Raw genomic sequence first — 12481 nt, 5'->3', positions numbered from 1 at the left:
ATTCAAAAAATATGGGGTCCTCATATACCCCCTACCTCCTCACCCCACTCCTCCCCCCATAACAACAACCTCCTCCATCATCATTCATTGCACTTGCTGAATACATCTCTGAGCACTGCTGCACCTCATGGTCAATGGTCCACATCATAGCCCACACTCTCCCACAGTCCACACAGTGGGCCATGGAAGGACATACAATGTACGGTAACTGTCCCTGCAGCACCACCCAGGACAACTCCAAGTCCCGAAAACGCCCCCACATCTCATCTCTTCCTTCCACTCCCTACCCCCAGCAGCCACCATGGCCACTTTCTCCACACCAACGCCACATTTTCTTCGATTACTAATCACAAAAGTTCATGAATAGAATATCAGTAAGTCCAGTCTAATCCATACTCTATTCCTCCATCCTGTGGACCTTGGCTTGGTTGTGTCCACTCCATATCTATATCAAGAGGGGGCTTAGATTCCACGTGGATGCTGGATGCAATCCACCTGCTTTCAGTTGTAGGCACTCTTGCCTCCCTGGTGTGGTGGTTGACCTTCTTCACCTCCATGTTAGCTGAGTCGGGTAAGTCCAGTAAACCAGAGTGTAGGAGTTGCAAGTCTGTTGAGGCTCAAGGCCTGGCTATCACATGGTCAGTCCAGAGATTCAGGTCCCCTGGGTATACATTAAACCCCAGCACCAACTAGTTCTGGTAAAAGTAACAGGAGAGGCTTGTGAACAAAGATCACATCTGAGTCCAGCTCCATCACACAGAAACACAAACTCCAAAGAAGGGTCAACTGACATGGCACTGAACTCCATCTGCCATGACCATGGAACCTGTGGGTCCCTGTAGCCCTCAGAAGAACCAATACCAGGGGTTGTATCTACTTTGTCTTTTTCTGGGACTCTGCTGAGGTGTGCACAAGAGCAACCCCAGCAATCAATTCTTGAGACCAACCCTTCACACTCCTGGCACTCAATGGTGAAATATATAGCAGCTCTTTCCCGGATGATTTGATCTTTCTTGTTAACTTAAAGATGAAGAATTGATGAATATAATATGGACTAATATTGCCCTTTACCTTAACACACTGGCCAGACATGTATGCAGACACTCTCATCTCAGAACCCAATATGTATTCATCTTTATACAAGAAGGGTGAAACATAAAACTTTCCCTTGACATCTGCTTCACTGCTATATATAGCCATAATAATTTTTCTCATTCATGTTCCTTGGGTTTTACACACTGTAGGCCATATGAAGGCTGTACATGTCTCAGGGCCCAAAGCACTTATTTATTCTCTTCAACAGTGCTTAGGTTTACTTTTATATCCCACCAGAGTGGCCGGATTGCAGAAGGTTGGCCCAACCCTTTGAACACGTTTGTGTCCATATTGTTAGACCTCTAAGTGGTCAATACATTTTATCATGGTATAGGATGGATGGTCTATCCATTTTAAAGGTGGACCATTATCCTTCCTTAGTAATCTACTGTCTATTGTTGCTGATGCACAATGGAAATTCCACTTCCTTTAGACCTTGCATGCTGTCTGTGAGCTGTATCCGTCTAAGGGAGCTGACCACCTGACACCTCCCCCAATACCCAGCCAACCCCATGACTAGATCTCATCCTGTGCCTCAGCTACAGCCTTGTTGCTTCCTCTTTTCTCAAAAGTAAGACATCAGGAGTTGTCCTCCCAATTTCAGAGGCTGGAGGTATAATAGGAGTTTATCCTCCATTCTGATACACTGTCCCTGTGCAAAGCACCCTGAATTGAACATAATACCATCCACCATAATGTGCAAAATGCTTCCTAGGGTTTCTTTGCCAGAGCCCTGACCATTTCCCCTCGTAGCAATATAGTAAAAATATCCCACTTTTTGCATGAGCTCCTTTTTCCATTTTCACCTGGGCACCTGCTGGGAAAATCTATTTAATCATCACCAAAATTGCCTCAGGTGGAAAACTGACTCCCTGAGAGGCATAATCTTCTGGAGAGGTTTATTGAAAGGACAGATGTGTGTTTTTAAATTCAGATGATTTTTCCCACAGATACAAATGTATATCTTGTATGTAATTAAAGAAATGTATTTAAATATTTAGAAATCTAGTGATGCTATCAGGAAGTGAGTAGGGGAGATGGAATGGGGAATGGGGTGTGCTTCTCAAGAGAGAAAGTCTATGCTATAAACAATAAAGGCTTGCTTTCCTTTGATCGATTCTCATTCTTCAGATAAGTGCATTTTTGTTGATGTCATTATCTTTTATAGGCTAGTGAAAACAGGACAAAATATTTAGAAGTGAACCTAAAAAGTAAGTGTTCAAGGATTGGACAAGTTGTTCTATTATACAATGAGTAAATTTTCACATGTAACTTAATACGTTCTACCTCTATGACACTGTATGGTCCCTTTGGAACTTTTCCAAGTATATGGATATGAATGGTCCAGGACTAAGTTACACTGATTTTATGTAATCACCAATTCTTTTGTGGCCTCAATATATGAATTTGATCCCTGTGGTTTATGGTCTTATTTCCTTTTCTCTCCATTGCTTTCTAACAGGAAAAAAAAACATGCTTTAGCCTAGACCAATGCCATTTTCTGAGAATATCCCTACTAAATTAAATACCACACTCTCATTTTCCCTTCCTTGGGTGATTTCATTAGATGTAATACTTGTGTAAGTGGGTGTGGTTTTATGGCCACATGTAATGCAGCAGTACATAAAATGAAAGTGTATATACAAATGACACCTACTCCTAATCTCACTGCTCAGGGATTAGTGCTGCATGAACAAAGACAAATCGTGGACAATTATATAATCCTGTGAATTGAGCCTTTGTCTCCTTACCTCCTTTGCCAGCATTCCCCTACTCAGTCAACTTTGGCCACGTCCCCCTCAACAACCATTTGCATGATATTGCTTTGTCACCAAAGCTGCTTCTGCCTTCCTCACCTCAACCAATTTGACCTTGAAGGTCCCAATGGAAACAAAGTTACCTCTTGTCTCAAAAAGTTTCTCTAGTACTATCAATGAAGTTACTGGCACAACAAATAAGTTACTTTAAAAATATGGCACCTATTCAGTCATGATTTTTTTAAATTAAATTACTTGAGATAGTGGTACCAACAGCAGCAGAGTTTAACTTACAAACAGAATGTAGGGGTCCTTGAAGTAACTGTATCCAATCCCCTAAGAATCGAAGTTCTTGGGAGAACTGTCTGGGAAAACAATAGGAACAGGGGAAAAAAAGCAAGTCATCAGCAATATTTCCAAGGATATCTTAAGTAACAGATTGTATAAAGACTAATTTCTGGAACAAGGAATTAAAAGAATTAATTGGTTTCCTGATAGTGTATTTATATATTAGGTAAATTATACAGGCAAGAAAAAAGCATAGTCGCTTTACCTGTACTACTAAGGTAATAGTTTCTTCCGTAATCCCCTTTTTCATAGTCAACTCTTTGACCTTCTCAGTGAGCTCATCAATATACATTTCTCTGCCTAAAAATAATCATGCAAAAGGAGAATGTTGTCTATTAGGACCCTGAAGAAATTCTCAGTACATAAAAGTGACATGAATGAATGTCCAAATCAGGTCTTCGATTAGAATTCAAGAATGTCTCAATATGTAACAAGAATAATGTGTCAAACATGAATTGCCTGGATTAGGTCTACAATGAAAATGGAATCCACCTCTCTGAACTTTTGTTTGCCCACATCATCTTCTGGCCACCAAAAGTGCAGGAATTATCAAGATCTCCATCAATTCTGGATTCAATACTTATGGCATTTCTACCTTTTATCTCCCTACCTGCTTTATGCCTTTTTCTGGTGCCAAATAAACTGGAATATGTTCAATCGCTTACCAAAAACAATGACCCCCTGACAAACCTACCCACCAGGGACAACTTATTCTTATTAGCATACCATATTCCTTTCTCAAATCCTGTTCTTGAAAAATTTTAACCTCATATAACACACACACGCACAAAATACAGCATATCTTTCAATGGGTTTGAAGGTTCGATATTTTGAAATGTTTAAGGTGAATTCTGGAATCTATTTTAAAATGTGTCATAAAAGAAAGATCTTGACTTGACCTGAATAAAGCTGTGGCTTGAAATCAGTTTACTCCTTTAAACAGTTTAATCCTTTGGGGCTGAGATGTGATATATACCATAGATTTCAGTCATCTTGGGGATGACTTTGGCCACATATTATCATGATGTCCTTTGTTGCATAAATAACGTGGAAAGATTTTTTTCCTGCATCTGTAAGGAAACAAAAATCAAATTGAACTTCACCCTAATTGATTTGTTCTACATGAGCTTTATGTTGGATTATTGAGCATATTCTTGACAATACTCACTGTGCCAGTGATGACTGTCTCACTATGTCTGTTGTGGCAAATGCTATAATCGATTATAAGAGCATGAAAAGTAGCAGGATGTTTTCCTTATGTGTGTCCACATTTCAGATCTAGTCTGACAACAATGTTTCTAAAACGTGATGCCAACATTTGAGACAACATGAACCCAAGGTTACATTATAAATAGAAGTATGAATTTAGTTCCCCCTCTGCTTATAACCTCTGTGAAACTTAACTGACCTTAGGATTGAAGTCAATTTACCAGTCACAGCATTGCCATAGAGCTGTGTACGTATATTGTTTGCCTGCCCTGGACCAGGCTGTATTCTGGACATATGATGGCAATTACTCTCTTTTCTCTGCACTCAACACAGGAGTGTTATGCTGCAAGCTGAACCCTGTCACTGACACAACCATATGGTGTAAAGTCAATTTGGTTTGTGAGGAGAGGCAGGAGGTGGCATGTGACAATGCTTTACTCTCCTCTTTAAGCACAAAGAACTCACATTGCTCTACTTTTCAGAATCACAAAAACTTAAGGCATTCTAACTTCCAGTCACAACATAAAATATAACTTTAATTAAATCACTTAGGATTTGTTTATAAAATTAGACTAATGTGTGTATCTTCCTGAAATATTGTTGATCTTTCATAGTGGACATCCCAGTTGCATCTGAAACTACAAGATTATATAGCCTCCAACAGGTATGCCAGTCTCACAGAATCTCACTCTAGGCCCATGGATCTTGGAGGTCACTGAGAAAATTTATATCATGCTTATATACATCTTTTCAGATACTTAGGCTACAAGGAGGTCATACAATGGTTTTACAACAGAAAGATTTGGCATAAAAGCTCACAAAACATGATAGTAAGTAGCTCTTCTGAGCCTTCCTACCTTCTCAGAAGTAGCATATAATGACTACTGCTGATATTTCCCTCGTGATGGTTTCACAATATTTTCTCCTAAATAATGCTGGTTAGTTTGCAATTCCCAATTCACCAGGGTCCTTAAAGCCAGCCCTATCTCCTTCTCTTCCCTTCTTACATTTCCTGCATCAAAATCCACATAAAATAGTACAGTAGAAAATGGAGAATATTAAAGGAGTGAGAAGATATTCATGGGCTGTACAAAAGAAACAAAATACAGAAATAAAAAGCAAAAAGAACATTTTTAATTAGGAACTGTTGATAGAAGAGGAGGGAAACTGGTGAAATGTAGGGCAGTATATGTGGAATATTTTTTATTATAGTCATTGTGGTTTGTCTTATGTGAGGTAAGGTTTACAAACACAGATTCATGCAACAAAAATTTAATCAACTATTTAGACACCAGGTCATTTAAAATTTGGAATATTATGACTACTGAAAAGGTGGATAGAAATCTGAATAACCCCTTTGCTTTTAAGAGAAATTCTGATTATGACCAACTGTGCTTGATTTTTATTAACTGATTTCTTTAGAGTGTAAATTAAATAATACCCTTTATGGCTTTATTAAGATGGTTTACAATTATTTAAGTGTGCATGGTTATCGAAAATAGACCTTGATATTTATCCTCAAGATAGACATGACTCAGTCATTTTTAATTTTCTCACATAACTTTCCAATGACCCTATATAATAATCATTCTCAGACCACATTCTTAGAAACGTACTGAATTTCATTCAAGCCATACAGGCCTCAGAAAGCATATGATTTATCATGTTGCCTATGAAAGAATTATGTGCTTGGAAATTATGTGGTTGCACTTTTAATTGTGAGCAGAAATGGAATTCAAATTTGTGCATTTCTTTTAAGAATCTGAAGTCAGCAATTAAATTCATAAATACTTTTACAAGGAAAACAGTTGTATTTACATTCAACTTCCAAAGAATTTCCTTCTGATTTTGTGTTCCAGTTGAAGGTTTTTCTAGGCATTTTCATTTGTAATTGAAAATAAAACCCTCATAGTAACTGATACACGTAATAGAACTTTCCTATAAATTAGGAAATTCCTTGTTTAATCTCAAAAAAACCCTGTGTGAGAGGCATCTTTTGAGTGCCTGTACCAAAGGTAAAAGTCCAAAAGGGATAGACACACAGTCCTCCTCCTACTCAGTGTTCTCTTGGCACCGCCAAGTGTTTCCCACAGGGAGAGGTCTGGTCAGCACAAACCACAGCAAGTAGAAGAGTCTAGAGTAGAATTATCTTGTTGACGTTTGTCGATCTCTCTTCTGGAAGAACTAAGAGTGAGTCAGCTGTTGGGGAGATTCTGAAATTTTGCGTTTTTTATGCCCTCTCTCTGTGGACATGGCAGTGTGTTTTCTACTTGTTTTTGTTGGCCAGAAGGAGCCATCTTGAAATATTGACATTGTATATCCTGGTTGACAGTCATGTGTTCTGGGGATAGTGTAGACTTTTGGGACATTTCTCCTTCTCCCAAAGGTTCTCTAAAAGAATTTCAGGACCCAGGTAAGTGCGGTTGCTTAGCATAATTCCTGCCCTTCATGCCTTCTCACTGACTTTCAGGAAATTAATCCTCTTTCTCCAGTATACCTCCTTCATTTTCTTTGTTGGAGGACAAAAAGGTGAGCATTGTGAACCTTGAGAGATGCCAAGTCATAAACAAATGTACAAATACCTGGTCTTAAGCTTTACCCCAGGCTCATAAGCAGCTTAGGAACTTTCTAGAGAGTAGACTTTGGATACCCCTTTAGGGACAGTCTATCATTCTAGTTGCATGAGGAAATACCTGCTTCCTATTTGTTCCCCCAGCCTGAATTTCTGAATTTCTTAGGAGCATTTGACAAATTTCATATCCATGCAAATCCTCTAGAATTGTGCTTGCCTTAGAGAAAACTGTTCTCTTAATGATGTTTTTCCTGTTACCATCTCTTCACAACCATTAAATGTTGAATACAAGGGTCATTCTAGAGGAAATTGCCATGGCCAATTTTGTCTGGAGTAGATCAACTTGTTAGTCATCCTTCCATGCTAACGAAACGCAACAACAATGAAATGCATCTTTGCAATCCCTTACTCATTTTGCCAACTGTTAAAAAGAAAGAATGCATGACCTCTAGAATAAGAGCAGGGGCACTGTGATGCCAAAGCCAGGGTGAACAGGTTACAAAGACCATTCTGTTGCAATCACCCCTTCATGGTTCCATCTTCTTTAAAATTAACTTTGGCCATTCAACTAAGGAAGTTATGGACACTGCCAGCTCATGGCTGACCTCAGAAGATGTCTGTAAGGCTAAATTCTTACTGGGAGATGAGAATTAAATTCTTTTAATTTTTACCAGAGATACTTCCTTGAAGGTTTCAGGAGATCCTGCCTACAAATCCCTGATCACCTTCATTGAAATAAAGAAAATAAGCCATTGCTTATCTGTTTTTACTTAATATTTGTATAGAATTTTAAAATTGTCCTGGGTTAAACTTATTATTTTTTTCTCAAAGCAACCAAGTTATAAGCGATCAAGCAGTATAGAAAGGAAGAAAGCCTCACTGTCATTTCACCAGAGACTTGGTTGTGCTCTGAGAACTCAAGAGGCGCGTGACTTGTTTTCGTATGGCCTTATGTATTTACTCTCATCCAGGTGAATACCCTAAAGCTGTGTTGTCCTTTCCTCAAAAAAGAACAGAAATGTCTGTGAAAAGTACAATACAAACAGTAAATCCTAATAGAAAATATGGGCTAAAGTGAATAATACTGTTCTGGTAATATTTCCTCCTCACTTGCAAAACCGGTACTTGGTTACAAATGGAAAATGTTAAGGATGGAGGTCAGGAGATGGGGATTTTGAGTTTACTGCCTGATTTTTCTGAAACCTACAACTTCTCTAATGCATATTTTTTAGATGAGTGCATCGAATTATCTAGAGCACTGACTCAGAGTTTTCTGTGCCAGGGGAATCGTCACGACGCTGGAGTCATTTTCTCTTATTTGGTCTCTGAAAGGGGGAGAGATGGCCATGCGGTAGGGGCAGAGTTGCTTACGCCACAAGGCAAGGAACATCACAAATTGTCTGCCACAGCCAGAATCCTGCAGATGTTTGAAGATGCCCAGTCCTGCTGACACACCTCAGTTGGGGACTTTGGACCTCTAGAAATGAGAGATAATTCGTTTCTGTTGTTTAAAAGCACCCAATTTGACCTACTTTGGATGGCAGCTCTAGAAAATGAAGAGCGTGGGTTGTCTCTGATTTTTTAACTAATTTTGAGAACATACAAACAGAAAGCAACCTGTTCTTTCACCTGAAGGCAGCTCTCTCAGTCACCACTACAAGGGGTTTTCTGGGCAACAAGTTCAAGGTCCATGTTGAGTTCTTGGCCACCACTCCAGACGCAGGTAGAGAGGTGAGACAGGTACATTCCCTACAAAAGCCGAAATGATGCAGTGAAACGCTCCATTGTCAACCCGACTTGCCACGCAGAAAGTGAGATACAGGTATTTCCAGTAAAACAGAAAGGAAGGTAATTCCTCATGTGCTCGCGCCAACTTAGGGCAATGGAGTTAGAAGAAATCGATCCTAGATGTAAGGTTAGGCATGCTGAAAGGAAGAGCGGGGAATGAAAATGGCAAACATGGGAGGCAACCAAATTAATATGGAAATTTAAAACTTGATAACTTGTCTGTAAAAAGGAAAAATATATATGGAACAAAAGGTCAACAGCAAGGTAGAAAATCTCATTTAGGGCTGCCCCTTTCTGTAACAGAAACTATGTAAGTCTGATCATTTTAGAAAGGCAGGTCAGAAAAAGTCTTGAGTACTTAAAAAAAAAAAAAAAACAACCTAAAACCAAAAACTTCGTGGGTTTTAAAAATGAATGGACAGTGAAAACCAGTATCACAATGGCACATTTGGAATGGATGGATGTCGTCAGAAGTTCTCAATATCCTTGTATTACCTCAGAAAATAAAAATTGAATTTATCTGAAACTTTTTCAATCAATGATATCTTCTGTAAACACTAGTGACATTTTACGGAGATTAAGTTTCTACATCACAGTTGATTGAAGAGGACAAAAGTGAAATCATCAGTTGACTATTGAAAAAAATGAAACATCAAAGCAAATTAAATGGTCTATGTATATATTCAGTTCGATTTTATAAGTAATAAAATATATGGCTATATATTATCAATCATAATGTGGTGAATGTATATGCACTAAAGCAGTAACTAGAAATATACTACTATCTATATAAAAGAGATTATTCAGGCTGGATGAAAAACCTATAATACTCTGTGTACTCTAAGTATCTTTTAAACAAATAAAAATATATTTAAAAGAAATAAAAAGATTAAGAGTAAACACTTGTAAATAGACAGGCTAAGGAAACAATAAAATTTTTCTGGCTTTCCCAATGATTCTGTAAAAAGTCCCAATCTCCTGAGACACTGAAATATATATGGTGTAAAGACAGGGCTGTTGTTTCTAAGGGAAGTGAAAGCAAACAGCTGTGTCTTTACACCATAAGGATTAGACCTGTAGCCCAGTGATGGCTCTAACTGCTCTGGCCCAAAAAGGCAATAAAAGTTACCAGGTCCTTGGTGAAGTGCCCAGGTGTCCAGAAACTCAGAGAAGCCCTCTCCCTAAGTACTTGCATTTCAAGGAGGTACCTGGAGAGATTTTATTTACAATCCAGAAGTCTGAAGGAACAAGACTCCTTGAGGAGGGACAGGTACAGATGCCCCCATATAAGTTGCCTTCACAAGCAGAGAAAACTCATTTAACTGGCCCTTTTGCCTCTGTCATGTCAAAAAACACACAGGGCAACAGACCTGGCTCTCCATGCAACATGCAAAAAGAGAAGCACAGGACAACGTGGGGCTGTCACATTTAGTCTTTCCTGTGAAGTCTATTTCTGGTTCAGAGCACTCTGTGTGCAGTCAAGACGAGATTAATAAAAACGCAACCAATGGGGAGGTGGTTGTCGCTCCAGCGACTGAGCTCTTGCCTACCACACGGGAGGTCCTGGGTTCAGTTCCTGGTGCCTCCTAAAAAGAGCAAGACAACGAGCTGATGTGATGGGCTGGCATGGTGAGCTGATGCAATGAGATGATGCAACAAGAGACACAAGGAGGAAAATGTAAAGAGAGACACAAGAAAGCAGGACGTGCAGGTGGCTCAAGTGATTAGGTGCCTTTCTCCCTCATGAGAGGTCCCAGGTTTGGCTTCCAGTGCCTCTTAAAGAGAAGGTCAGCACACAACAGACACAGCAAGTGCAAAACAACAGGGGTGGGGAGAAATTTGACAAAAAAAAAAACCCACTAAAGATAACTTGCTGCTCTGGGTATGGTAATATCAATTACAATAAGCTCTAAGGAGGAAAAATCAATGACAAGAGGAAAATAAGAAACAGCACATAATTATAAGAGGGGAGGCACAGCAAGAAAGTATAACATTTCTAAAACGTATGTGACTCATGCTACAGGCTGAAATCACCAAAACAAATATTGAAAGAACTCTAAGTCCAGTATCATAGTGGGACATTTTAACAGTCCTCTTCGAACAGAGAGAAAACACCCACAACGTATCAGTAAGATGACAGAAAATCTGGAAAAGCAAATTAGTGAAAGGTCACTAGTTACTGTATTTAAAATAACAAACATAACAGTAGAACACTTCCACTTTGAAAAGCACACTAAAAGGATCTATGTGCTGCAACTTAAAGGGTCTCCACACATTATAAAAAATGAAAGTCATATAGATTATTATAAAACATAGATAAGCTGTAAATCAGTAACAAAAAAAAATGTAATTAGAAAAATGCCCATACATTTGTAGTTCGGAAATAATTTTTAAGAAACCCGTATATTAACAGAAACTTAAAGGGAAGTTAGAAGATATTTTGAATTTAATGAAATGCTACATGTGAAATGTGAGCAACCTGGTGTAAGTGCTTTATACATATCTCACATACTGAATTAGGCACTACTTTTATCCCTTGCTTACAGATAAGAAAGCAGGGTACAGAAAATAAGCTACTATGTCAGGGAAAGAAATAAAGAAAGTATCATAAATAAGAATGAGACCAACTTAAAGCTGTTTAAGCAATAATTGATTATAAACTCTCTGGGCTTTAGCTCAGACCTGGGAAGGGGGAGACTTAGGTTACAGCAAATTTCTTTATAGCTCAAAATACGTATGTGATTAAAGATCTTTAGAAAGAGAGGAAAACATCAAACCACAAATACAACATACAGACAAGAAAACTGAAGAAACTGAAACAAAACATGGTGGTTCAATTGCATTACGCCACTTTAGCGATTTTTGATATTTTATATGATTAAGAAAGTTGGGATAGACTCATAAATCTTCACTTGATAGGCCTATCTAGGCCAATTTTAAAGGAGCCAAATGTTTGTTTATATTGCCTAAATGTGTGCATAAGGGCAATCCCTCTGATAACCTCCCAGCTCTTTTTGGAGACATATATTGACTAAAGGGAGGAAGGATCTTATGCAGATAAACATTTTAAGACGTGGACGCTTACCCTTAGTGAAATAGAAAACCACTGGTGGGTTTTGAACCAAGGGATGACTTGACAGAACGTACATTTTAATGACATTCGCTGATTTCTGCATGATAGCTGAGTCAGGTGGGTTAGAGAAATCAGGGAGACTACCCAGGAAGTTTGTTAAAAAATACAAACAGAGGGAAGCAGAACTGTGATGTGGGGGCATCATTTTGGAGTTGTCCTAAATGATATTGCAGGGACAGATGCTGGACATTCTATATCCTGCCATAACCCACTGAACGTACGGGGGGAGAGTGTAAACTACAATGTAAATTATTATCCATGCCATGCAGTGTGCGCCAAAATGTATTCACCAAATGCAGTGCATGTGCCACAATGATGAAAGAGGTTGTTGATGTGGGAGGAGTGGGGTGGGGTGGAGTGGGGGATATATGGGAACCTCATATTATTTAAAGTCACATTTTTTTGTGATCTACGTATCTTCAAAAAAAATACAATAAAAATTTTTAAAAACAGGTTTAAAAAGTACAAAAAAGGTAGCTGGCACGGGCTTAGGTGTGAAGAGAGAGTCTTGACATGTACATTTCCAGGTAGAATCATTACACCCTGCTGACAAACTGAAGAGAAGAGAGTAACTAGAGA

This window comes from Dasypus novemcinctus, chromosome Y, assembly GCF_030445035.2.
Source record: "Dasypus novemcinctus isolate mDasNov1 chromosome Y, mDasNov1.1.hap2, whole genome shotgun sequence".
In the NCBI taxonomy this organism is placed as follows: domain Eukaryota; kingdom Metazoa; phylum Chordata; class Mammalia; order Cingulata; family Dasypodidae; genus Dasypus; species Dasypus novemcinctus.
The sequence above is the reverse complement of the archived record's forward strand: the minus strand, read 5'-3'. Positions refer to the sequence as shown.